The sequence below is a fragment of the Colias eurytheme genome, chromosome 12, assembly GCF_061535395.1.
Source record: "Colias eurytheme isolate Ceu_HAF_F1 chromosome 12, ilColEury1 Martin Lab GWU primary, whole genome shotgun sequence".
Taxonomy (NCBI): Eukaryota; Metazoa; Arthropoda; class Insecta; order Lepidoptera; family Pieridae; genus Colias; species Colias eurytheme.
In genome coordinates, this window is record NC_142991.1 from 864,567 (window position 1) to 878,110 (window position 13,544).

The 13,544-nt window shown below is 31.2% G+C and overlaps 1 protein-coding gene and 2 long non-coding RNA genes across 4 annotated transcripts in view; 2 read left to right on the forward strand and 1 right to left on the reverse strand.

The window, feature by feature from the left end:
- The window catches only part of LOC149903740 (uncharacterized), a 336,421-nt gene that overhangs the window by 205,128 nt on the left and 117,749 nt on the right, over window positions 1-13,544 (reverse strand). The window lies entirely within an intron of this gene.
- The window catches only part of LOC149903755 (netrin-1-like), a 118,597-nt gene that overhangs the window by 95,065 nt on the left and 9,988 nt on the right, over window positions 1-13,544 (forward strand). The gene's annotated exons all lie outside the window — the stretch shown is intronic.
- On the forward strand, window positions 7,859-8,896 carry LOC149903756 (uncharacterized). Its single transcript, XR_016457358.1, has 3 exons — window positions 7,859-8,423; window positions 8,528-8,607; window positions 8,682-8,896. It is a non-coding gene; the product is annotated as an uncharacterized LOC149903756 (long non-coding RNA).

Consider the following 13,544-nt stretch of genomic DNA (forward strand, 5'->3'; position numbering starts at 1 on the left):
ACGGTTGTATTACCTAAAAAAATTAGGCTTCGAAAATGACAAAAATTAGGCTACAGAAATATTTTTATTAGATTTCTCGTGAATTTGAAAAGCTGTTACTTTTACTGATTCATATTTAATGATCCAGTCATGTTGTTGTTTTTGGTATCAAGCTGAAATTTATATCGAATACTCAAGTCTTCGGTCCCTTTTATGTGAAAAAGTCGAACTCACAAGCCAACGCATCAAAAGATATAGCTGTAAATGCTGAAAATTTTCGAAAATTTCGACATTCGCATGGGACTCAAAACCTACAGCTGGGTACTTTTCATGTTTTTATGTGATATTATGATAACAAGAGCGCCGAGACAACCGTCAAAACGCTAAGGAATAGAATACGCTATCGATACAAATTGACATAAGCGTATGATGTTTTGCCTAAGGATTCGGTCACACTACCAACGACGACGACGACCACGAACAAAATTTTCATCCAGTCGAAATTAAATAAATTGTGCAAAACACAATTAAAAAAAATTTTTCGAGATCAATGGATAAAAAAATAGGTTTTTCGTAGAAACGGTAGCTCCTAGAAAAAAATGTATTTAACCTTTTTTATAGATAATTTTATGATGTACAATTTTGGTTCCAGGTGATTGTATGATAAACTTACCGTCTCGGCGAGTATCGCAAAAAAAAACTATTTTTTTATTAATTGACCTCGAATTAATTTTTTTCCGAGTACCGTAATAACGGGAGATTTAAATATTTTATTTTGAATAAATTTTGGCAAGATTTGAATTTTGGTCGTGGTCGTCATCGTCGTTGGTAGTGTGACCGAACCATTACCAAAATATCATGAGCTTATGTCAATAATTAGCGTTACAAATTTCTATTCCTAGGCCTATCAGGTACTTTTACAGTTACTTTTGTTTAATTTCGTATTTTTTCCGAAGTATTATAAAAGAACCGGGTAACCCGGTTCTACCCGGTTCTGAGCTCGATTTGGAACCGGGTTTCAAAAACTTGGAACCGGATCCGGTTCTGCATGCCCTAAACACAATGGAACACCATAAATATTCTAGAGTCATGGCGCAGCGCATGTAATAATTCTGACACTTTCACCGATGCCCGACCCGGGGTCAATTCTGACAATATCCATATTATATCGATGTCTGTATTGTGTGGGCTTTTCGTGGGCGTATCGTATTAAGATGCTGGCTCTTTATTAATTGTATAATATATTACGTTCGTATCACTTGTCAATAATATTTTGTCGTGCGTTGTGATTATCAGATAATAGAGTAAAGTTGTTACTTTCACTTAAGAGGATCTTTTGATGCTGTTGTTTTGATGTGACCAAAATATCTACGTGTGGGTGCTTAATTACATATATACTTACTACTATTACTACATTATCTGCACTTGTAATTTAAGGAACCTACATGACTGACAAACACTAGCATAAATAGACACTATTTATGCTGGTGTATAAGTGAACTTGTCAAGATAAAATTTAAATAAAAGTAATATGTTATACGACTATAAATTATTTTTTGTCTTTTACTTCCTGATTACTTTTATTCAATATGTTATACTTATACCTACATTCCTATTTAAGATGGACGTCGTTACAGAGGACAAAATAAAAATAAGTTATATCCGATATCATTAATAAATCACTTTTACAAAGTACCGGTTAAATATATTTGTAGAGAGAGTTTCTCATATATCTCACATGGATAGGTGAAAGTCAATTGCGTTGATTGATTTTGGTATTATAAGATCCGATTAAATTTCTAATAAATGGCCTTTAATTAGAATAAACAATCGAGAAAAGAAATTAAACTTCTAATGGAGTACAAATACGATTTATTCTTAATACTTATCAAATACAGATTAGAAAGTTAATAGATTTTTAAACAATACCACTGTACATACTTAGTTTTCTGTTGTGGACAAATGTGCTAATTTAAATTATTCTTTTCTTCAAACTGGATTGAACTTTCAAGTCTCATTACAAAGTTTAAAATAACTTAACTTTTTTTTAATGCTTATGACTTATGAGCTTATTATAATAGCGAATAGATTTTTAATTAATAATCATCATCAAATGTATCTATGCCTATTAATTTTTGAATAAATCTAACACGATACGTTCTATTATGATATCATTAAGTATATTATAATAGAACAAACAATTTTCATTGATCCTTTACATTAGAATCAAATCAATAAAACTACACAATATTCATTAAAAAATCTCTATAACAAAACTGTCAAAAACCTCACATTTCAAACACTAATAATATACATCGCTACGCTCGTTTTCACTACTGAAATACGGCTAAAGCGCACATCCATCGTTTGATATGTTTTAGAGAATGCGCCAGCGCATCTCAGTTCCCGAGACTATTTTTACCTTTTCCGTTCGACTGTACTTTACGGCCTCGTTAGGTCGTAAATGCTCACCTGTTTGTACGACACTGTACTGTCATAAACAAATGCATTAACAGATTTTTTAATAATTATGATGGTATTAATTTTGTCAAAATGTACTACCCCTAAATGTTCATTTTATTAGTTATTACACTAATTATCTTCTTTTCTAACGAATAATATAAACTACTAGCTGCTCCGCGCGGTTTCACCCCTGTGGCTCCACCCCTGTTGGTCGTAGCGTGATGATATAGCCTATAACCTTCCTCGATAAATGGGCTATCTAACACCGAAAGAATTTTTCAAATCGGACCAGTAGTTCCCGAGATTAGCGCGTTCAAACAAACAAACAAACAAACAAACTCTTCAGCTTTATAATATTAGTATAGATTGTAATAATTAAAATTTTACAAGAACTTTACTTCGGAAAACATCCGTCTTATCGCCTTAATATGTTATAGTAGAGCCAAAATATTTTAATTTACTAAATTAGTAATTAAAAATCTGTTGAATAATTAAGGATTTTGTCCTTGATTGTACTTGACACCTGCGCGCGCGCACTAAACTGAAATTCATGTAACACGCTCCAGCTTTAAATAGTCACGAAATAACATGGTTCGCTATTTATTTATAGATTTATTTATTTTTGCTTACAAATTACAATGTTCACGACATATTTAAAAAAAAAGTGAAATTAGTTGTATAAAAAATTTACTTGATAAGTTTTTAATTAATGAATAAACGCTGTACTTCGTCGAACAATTACCTATCTATAAATAATAAACAGACCGCGATTTATACTGCTTAATCAACATTAAAATCATAAAATCTCATTGCCCAGGTTTTTTTTTTACACCAAAACTATTAATCGGCTACTAGACTTCTTAAGAGCGTTTGAATCCGCATTTTACGTATTAATATTACAAAAAATCTGAAAACCTATTTACTCTACAAACAAATATTGATTAATTCGCTTACAAAATAAACGAAATCACATATAAAATGATTTATCAATTCAATGAAAGAAATGGACAATCGAACACGAATATGAAATGAAAAGTAATATTATTTTGGCGACATCAAATGATTTGCGAACGCGGGCTCCATAATGCTCCCGCAAAAACGCAATCGGATGTAACTGAAATAATATTTGCTCTTGTGTGTGGTACAAGTTATAGAACAGAGAGTTTTAAAAATGATAGGTACAGATAAAAAATCAATTTGATACTGACGGAATTGTTTCAACATAGAAGTAAGTGAAAAAAAATGTTATTGACTTATAGTAAATACTTTACACAATTCACTTAATTAAAGTGGATTAAAGTGAATTGTTTGTTTATCATCACTACATAGTATAAAACAAAGTCGCTTTCTCTGTCCCTATGTCCCTATGTATGCTTAAATCTTTAAAACTACGCAACGGATTTTGATGCGGTTTTTTTTAATAGATAGAGTGATTCAAGAGGAAGGTTTTAGTAAATAATTTATTATGTTTTAGACAAAGCGGGCGAAGCCGCGGGCGGAAAGCTAGTTTACTATAAAATGCAGTTCTATCAAGAGGTAATACAAAGTTTAAATTATGTTATTGACTTAATTCAACATGGAAGAAATTAAAATAATTACGTGCTTGCTAACGGTATGGATTCATGTGATGATTATTATTTTTGTTAAGTTATGGTAACCTTATAAATATGATGTTTTTTAAAATTATTTTGCAATACGAAATAGAGTTCAAACAAATCTATCTATTCCATACTTTGCGAACCGTGCCATATAATAAGATTCACCTGATACTTATTTCAACCCTAAAATTTTATGAAGAAAATAACTAAATACATTACTCTTACTACATAATCTAAGCTTATTAACAATAGCCATCAAACAAAATCGCTAACCACCATAACTTGACCCCCACATGCTTTATTTAATTTCTGTTTGGGAGCTCTCTTTGATGTGGATGCTGCATATTAAATTCTCCACCGACGGCGTCCGATCAAAGGATGCAATTATTTTTACTTAACTACCCGCAATTTTGACAATATCTCTTAATTTACGAAACGCTGTTAAACGTTATGAGTTATGACTTTATTGAATGTACGTTATTCGTTTAATGAATGTGATTTACTGTTTATGTGTTTATTACTTAGCGGGTTTGGAGGTAGTAAAGTGTTCAGTATCACTATATAGTCTTATAATATACGTACTACGACGGCCACGGTTACTATGGCTCCTGATGTGTTTAAAAGATAAAAAAGGTTGTTCAAGCTTTGAACACATCAGACTAATTACTAAAATTAACAATATACATAGAAATAATAATAACAACTGGGGATGATGATGTTGATTATATGAAATTTAAAAACAGTTAATTTTTATCTTAAATAAGGCAATTTTTTTTTAAATTTATGGTTCAGGCACAGATAATATAATTCAGTTCTATACTTGTTCAGGTACCTAGCATACTAGGCCATAGCTTATCTAAAAAACAAAAATATAAAAATTATATGCCAGTATTATATTTGATCAATCAATAAATAACATTGTGCCACGTTCGCCTATCACATTTCGTGTAACAAATGAAATATTAATATGATTTCTCGTGATTTACATGTTATGGCTACCACTTCCGTCCATCTATGGAGGTGTCGATGAATCTATTTTTCATTCAATACGATGCATCTATTTATATACGTTGTATGCATTTCTGGAAATTAAAACACGGATTTTTTAATTTTTTATTTTTGTGAAAAGTTTTACAGTTAAATTTGTAGTTATGAACGAACGTGTAATGATTGCAAAAGTGAATACATAATATGTTACAATTAAAATTATTATGAGTACATACTTAAAATTATTAATAAATATCATTCATAGAGGCCTTCAAAAATCACACTCAATTCGGTACACCAATCCGGTACTACAAATCTAATCCTAAATTCGATCTAACCATCACGTTTCAAGTAGTTATCAACTTATCAATAACAATTGCTGTGAAATATATTACAAAATACTAATAAGGCGATATTTTTTATGTTTAAAAAATATTGAGCAAAAATAACACCGCTAACGTCCGCATCCGTATTAAAAACTGAAAGATAAAATCAAATCAAGCAAGTACAGTCCAGTGGTAAATACATATAATAAAAAATATATTTAAAGACGTTTAGTGTAAGAAATTACGTATTCAGTCGGCGGCGCTATCTTCTCAAATTATTCAACGTGTGAACTCCGTGGACCGAGATTTTATGGCTAACTTAAATGGTACAGTCGAGCTGAGAAGTGCATTCAGAGAATTCATGACATATTGTTTGCGGCGGCGGAAAATTTCCGTTTCCCTTTTATTGTTGAGCGTCTCGGAAAAATGTTCTTTGGACATTCTTGTTGCAGCTGTGAGGTATTTACAAAGGTTTTAAATTACAGGTGTATACTGTATAATGTATATTATAGGAAATGCTGAAGACATATTTTACATTACTCATTTTGTTTTTTACCTAGCACTTATGAATTACATATAATATAGGCATTTAATTAAAATTCACACAAGCGTGAAAAATAGCGATTTATAATGTATCGAAATAAAACACTTAAAAAATATAAAAGAGCGTGTGTGCCGAGGACACGTGTCAGAAGTAAAACTTGTTTGGCAAGATTCAAAGATACCAAAATCGTCGCCTTATTCCATGACCTTGAAATTTTACTCACCAAAAAAAATTTCACTTCAATAAAATATTCATTCACATTCAACCTTTTATATTAAGATTTTTAATTACATGGTGGCAAATAAATCGCTCTCTATTTCTATTTTTATTTCTATATTCAAAACTCTGTTTCAAAATAGATATAAAAATAAAACTTATAAATTATAATTCTGAACTAGACTTCTTGTGAATTATTTTAACACATAACAATAAGTTACCATAGGTTCTGAATCTCTTGAAAGCCTCAATTTTCAAGCATTTTTAACCAAATACCTACATCATTTAAAAACTCTCCACAGAACTGTCCATGTAACTGTTAAGCAAGATTTTACGATTATTTACAAACATAAAGAGGGGAAAGTTAAAAAATTAAACACTATTAAAGCGGATAATAACTTTACATCCCACCTCGTTATAAATATCTGTATTTAATTATTTGATGGTGTTTAAATTGAACTATTTTCTTTATAATTGTAATAATAAAAGCCTTTTTTATGAATCATCTTACCATTAAAGTCTCCTATCATAATATGAGTTATCATTTCCTACTAATGTGATAGTTGAATGAATGGTTACTGTGAAATATGTATAAATTCGATAGGTACAGATATACATTTAAATAAATTATAGTTAATACATGGGCATTGTATCTCGACATCAAACTGTAGAGTAAACATTGAAAGCTCCTCTTGATTTCCAACTAAGACATTAATTAGAAATTTCTAAAAAATAGAAATATTCCATCACGGGGTTCGAACCAGCGCCTTTCGCTTAAATATTTTAAAGCATTATGAATGCTATAAACAAAAATTAAAAAAACCGTATTTAGCTCTATATTTTAGACTTCAATCCTAACCTAACGTCTGAGTCTAGACCAAAAGCAAGCACTAGTGACCCTTTCACACGAAAATGGTCAAGTCAAACCGGTAGTTGGTGTCGATTGTAAACCAAACTCATGTTATATTTATTACGATGTAAAAGGAATTGAATTCCTAGAATCTATATGAGTGTGGGAATATGAAACGGCTGTATAGGTATTAGATTTAAATTAATGTGTGTGAATTACTTACTACCTATATCTGTAACAAACCTGCAGCCCAAAGATAGCATACTTGTTTTACTAAAATATTAAAATGAATCAAACAATTTATCATATGGTAATGACCGGGTTATAAACAAATGTAGTCATAAACTGCCTACAACTGCCTTCATTTTTAATAGTCGGGCTAACATTGACAGTTAAGTTTGATTTAAACTTACCCCTGAAACTAAATTCCATCAAGCTATAGAAATTTTAAAAGAAAACTGTCGTAATGAATAACTTTCCTTACTCCGAAGTCAGATAAATAACCGGTACAGTCAGTTAAATGGTTAAAAAATGGCGTATATAATTTCCCGCCATTTTATGCAACATGGCCGCTACCCGCGCGTCCAATTGTCAAATGTTTTATTCATTCCACATTTCCTTAGAGAGTGTCCGCGGTCCACTTGAAGTTATATTCGTATGAATATTATAATTCTTGTTCGTAACATTGCAAACTTGTGTAATTTGCTCCCAAAAGTGTTGTAAAATAAAAGTTGGATTGTTTTTAGTCGTTTTGTTTCCACAGTTGTCCATAATGTAGCTGTCTTTAATTCTTAATGCTTTTTTCCTGATGTGAATTTTGTAGAAGCTAATGTCCGCTTTGCACATATTCCAGCGAAAACATAAGTGTGAAAGAATAATATGTTAAGGTGATGAATTAATTTTTCTAACATTTACGGCCCTTTTCAAACCTTCGTAATTTTTATATTATTAAAGTTGTCGTGATGAAAATTCTTGACAAGAAAGTTCAATAGTAACACAATACGTCTACCGTTTTAGAAACATGATTCCATGATATTTTCTCGATAGAAAAAAAATACAAAGTTATCATTGTTATTTTTTTTTAATCTCTGGCATCTTCAAAATAACAAACGTAAAGTTACGACTTTTTGGATATTAACTATAAAATATACAACCTATACGTCTACCGTGTTAGAATTTTGAAATATGCGATGGTTTTGAAATAAACAAGAAATACTTGAAATTAGCGCGCGACCAGCCAATATAGCGAGAGCCGCCCTGTACCTTCCTACCCCGATCGCTGCACGAGTCATTCCCGCTACGGCCGTCACACGGGGAACTTGTGTCGCTCGCGCAATCGTAAAAAAGGGTGACAACACGATAAGACAAAATGAGACAAATGGGGACAATAAAGAAAATAAGACGAAGAAACATAAATGTTGGAGGAAAAAGAATGCTTACAATTGGAACAAATTAATGAAGTTGGTTTTATTTTAAATTTGATGATAATTGTATTATAGACGATGTTTGATATGTACCCCTGTTTTAAGTACATAACGAATGTGTAAGATTTTTTCATTTATAGCATAAATAATCTGTTCAGAAATCCGGAATCCAGAAGGAAAATAAACCCACTGATTGTTCACAATGTGAATCCACTCCTTCGTAAGTACCTTTATTCAGTCAAAAATGTATGTTATCAAAGCTCTACTGGTTTTATCGCATGATTCCATTTTTAGCAAAAAGCAACAAAGTGCAAAGAAATAAAAAATCATGGTGAACTTAGTGGAAGTATGGTGGACATAATATGGAACAGGAGCTCATTGGAGTAGTATTATATTTAAAAAAAATACGAAATAATTTCAAGAATTACATTTCTTAGAAGGTGGTAGATAAGTATGTTGTATAAAGAATTTGATGTTGATATTTATTTCATTTATACTTACTACACCTGTGCGGGAAATTACAGGTTTATATTCATATTTACATAGTAATGTGAGTTTTCATTTCGAAAAATTTTGTGTAAGTATATTAAATTGAGTTCCTGGGTGATCTGGAAACACAATTGGGCCCGGAAGATGGCGCTGCAGTCACTCCTCCTAATGACATGAACCGATTTGGATGAATATTTGTGTGCACATTTCATTTTTGTGGGATGATTGGTTGATTCGCTTTCACATTAGCTAATATTATGTATTTTTGTTGTTAGAAAGTAAACTTAATTTAATGTTTATAATACATTATTATTGGTATACATAAGCCAGTGTTCGTCTCACATTGCTGTACCTGCCTACCTACCCTACCAGGGCCTAACTTTGTTCTGGCTATTTTTTTTTGATTATTTGTAATGAATAATTACAATTATAATAGAGTGCAAAAAATAAATACATGCGTCAATATATTTTGTGTTTTTTTTAAACAATTTTTTTATTTAAAAAATATCATTCCGTGGAATTAGATTATATCGTGAATCCTGTCTTATCCCACAGAAGTGTTCAGTTCGGATAAAAAGTATCCTATGTGTAAATCCAGGCAATTAGCTATATTTTATCAAAATTGGTAATGTAGTCTTGACGTGATTAAGTAACAACTAACAAAAAAATATACAAATTAACATCCAAAGTTTCGCATCAGTTTTACTGTATTAGTGATATCTTCCACTCTTGACTTTGACTGAAAAGAATTAGGGTTTATAACTTCTTTCAGAAATATTACCTTTCATTTCTGGGCATGACGTAATATCTACGTCAGCATCAAATTCTATCTAAATCCATTCAGTAGTCCGCGTTATTGAGTACCATTTCATTTTTTCAGAGTAACAATATTTTTTGTTATTTTAAAGATTATTTATAACCTGTATTATTTTGTAATAAAGTAAACATTACGAAATAATAATAATTATTAATAATGTCTAAGTAGTTGTTAAAAAGAAGATTATTTGTTTATAAGCAAGAAAATAAAACCAATAAATCAACAATTAAATATATGTATAAGAATATTAAAACTGTAATATGACGACTCCATACATGTTTGTCCCGAGTCGGCCAGCGGCAGCGCGGCGAGTTTGCAAGAATGACTTCGCGCACACCCGCGTTCGCGATAGCGAGCTATTAGACTCCGCCCGCCAAGCAGTAGATTTTTTTTTGTGTATCGTCTTAATGAACAAACACAATTCTACTTCCTAGAAGAATCTTGTCAAAAGTTCAGCTCCCAAACTATAGATGAATCGTCAAACGTTGAATAAATAGAGGAAAAGGCAATAAATCAGGGTTTAATCACGCAAATAGTGCGTAAAACAGCGGTTGTTTAGCGCTCAGCTTGGCGCCAGGCCAGTCGATGGATTAGGGTAAACCCTCACTTAACTTTCAGCAATTCAAGTCAAGATTGATAGTCCATCTGGCCAAAAAACTTTTATGTAAAAGATAGAATATACAAATCTACAGTTCGATTGGTTCTGATTATGCCTTATGGGCATTTGTGAGCTTAACAAATTCAGGTGATCTGTATTCTTGTTTTAAGAATAGGAACGTAAATGTGTGTGTTAACGCTTTATGGTTGGCACATTTGTGACTAGCGTAAAAAAAATTCGCGTTTTTCTCATGAAATACATCCGTAAACAGCACAATATCTAACCATTTTCTACGAAAAACGATAATCACAAATCCAAAATAATAAAATTACTTTAAGTCAATTTGATTAATGTTGTCAATCTTCATTGCGTATCGTCCTTGCAGAAAAATATGGCCCATTTTATGTCTGATCGCGCGGGGGTGAAGTAAGTTTAATTTTGGCGGGAGGCGGAGAGTGTCCGTTCTGTAGCGTTTAGCTACTATTATGTATTCTGTGCTTTTGTATAGTATGGAACTAGATTGAAATTGAGCGTTGAAATGTCAAAGAAAATTAAAATAATAACAATTTTAAGCACACCACAGTCACATTATTTGAATTGCCTATAAATCATGCTAATATTCAAATACAATACGTTCAATTTACGATGATAGTTATTACCGTAGTGTACGACTAACTCATTTGTACTTTTGAACCTAGTTGGCTAACCGTCCGTTTAGTCACTGTGCTGAGATTAGAAGAGATTTATGTATTGACATTGTAATTTTTTGGCTCTTGTTACTCGTATTGTGTCCCGCCAGTTTTATTTGTGTTTCTATCAACACGTTTTATGGGAATATGCAACCTTTTTTGGTAGGTAACTGAGAAACATTTATTTAAAAGGTTGTTATAGATTGATTGATGGAATGGACACAGTACCTACCTTTTTACTAGTATACAGAAGAATTCAACATACATACAACTTCATATATTTTGTATCGGTTTAATTGTAATAAGAATTAATACAATATTATCTGTGCACTATTTTATGTACTGTTAATTTTTTTCTTTATACTAAAATGTAGCGCTCCATTGACGTGTTTCTTTCATAACTATATCTACTCAAAGTATTAGAGGATAAGAACCGAGGTTCTGTGTCTTTTTTTATTTCTATAATAGTCATAAGTCATAACTGACAATTCATTGCGAATTGTCCATATAATAATTATATGAATTGAGAAATGTATCAAATTATTACAAAGCCAGAACCTCTTGAATTCCACCGTCTACGAACCTAAGTTCCCTAATATCATTATCAGGGGTGCTCAAAATTGGCACACTTCACATGACGGGGTTATTAATCGAATTATTCCGTACCCGTGTCTGCACTTAATTGCCGAAGGTTGAACTCCTCTGCTTAATTAATATTCATATTATATGCTTCATGCTTCATTAGTTTACATTATTGGGATTAACTCAATTAATAATAATGATAGTATTATCTTTAATTAAATGATTTGCATGCGTATTAACGTGGTTGACATAGCTTAGAAACGAGTTTTGATTATAAATATGTATATTTTATCTGTGACAGAATTGTCAATGTGATAATACAGATAATATAAAGCTATACTAGTGCGATACTAAAGCATTTAATAGTTGAAAGTGATAAATATGTATTTGACATTATTTCTAAAGAAATAGGCATAATTTACAGATGTAGTGTTTGTAGTTTACGCATTTCTTAGATAACGGATTAAGAATTAGAATAATTAATGTTCATTTTATTTATTTGAATTTACATAGCCGTAAAAATGTGCAGACCTATACATTAGGAAAACCTATACATATAAGTTTTATTACATGTTCTTGTTAAATTATCTCTAGTTTACGATATATTGATATTACGAAAGCTTTCAATAAATTAAGGTGAAGTCCAACAAATTGCGAATTCTGGAAACAAAGTGTATTTTCAAAATTTAATCGATATGTTCATTTGACATTTACCCAAATAAATGAACCACTTTTTAAACCACCAGTTAAACCACGAAAACACCGTAAAGTATAAGTATACAAGCCAAACTTCAAATCTACAACAAACTGGGAATCGAACCCACTACCACACCATTGCACCATAGAGATTCAACGTGCCCTTCCGTTTCCTCATCAACTTACGATACAATTAGACGGACGCGCGTGACCATGAATTGACTTCTTACACTTTTTAATTTTTAATATTACGTTATTAATTAACTATCTGTAGCCCGCGACTTCGTCTAAATTAAAAAAGATTTTTTACTACGCTGGCCTATTTTTACCTTCACAGTACTGTTATTATATAGAGAAAAGTTTCGCCTTTTGTATGATTGCAATGGATAAACTAAATATTGCTAAACCGATTTTGAAAGACGCTCTTACTAGTAGATTCTAATCAGAAAAAGGAAAATATGTAGTATGAAAAAAATAACTCCTTATTTAAAAAAAAATTAAACCACATTTCAACATCTAAGTCATAATTGTTGTAATTTATACTAATTGATAAGATTTATTTTATTTAAACTAGTCCACATAATGCTATCAATAACATTTGTCCCCCAAATCTGTAATAAAAATTAGTACATTTCAACGGTTACGATTATTAATTGGCTGTTGAAAACACAAAGGGTTACAGCGCCATCTGTTGGGTATGTGATGACAGCTTGATATAGCTGTATGTATGTATGGTTATAAATAGAGTTTAGATCAAATAGTTATTTTCGATTTAAATCATACCTTTATAACGTAGTGGTTAAGGTGCAAGCGTATTTATGTCTCGATATAATTTGGTTGGATGAAAAAGGAAACTTTGAAAGTTCAAAAAAAACAAAACAATGAAATAAAAACAACGTTTAACCTTCTATATTTCTATTATAACCTTCCTCGATAAATGGGCTATCTAAAACCGAAAGAAATTTTCAAATCGGACCAGAAAAATCCCTCCATCTCAACAAACAAACTCCTGACAAACTTGAAAAGTAGGCTTTCAAATAATAACTTATCTTACAATTACGTCTATATGTTAAGATATACTAATATGCACATTGTAACATGCTAGCAAAACATAGTAAATCAAAAATGAGATCACTGTCCCAGTCATCAAGTTATTTGTGAAATAGCTCAGAAGGTTTAGACAATAAATCAATCAGACGACAAAGAAAATGCCATCTTTAGAAATACGATCTCCACGCTTATTAACATTGCTTTCATAATTATTAATGGGATAATAAAAGAGAAAT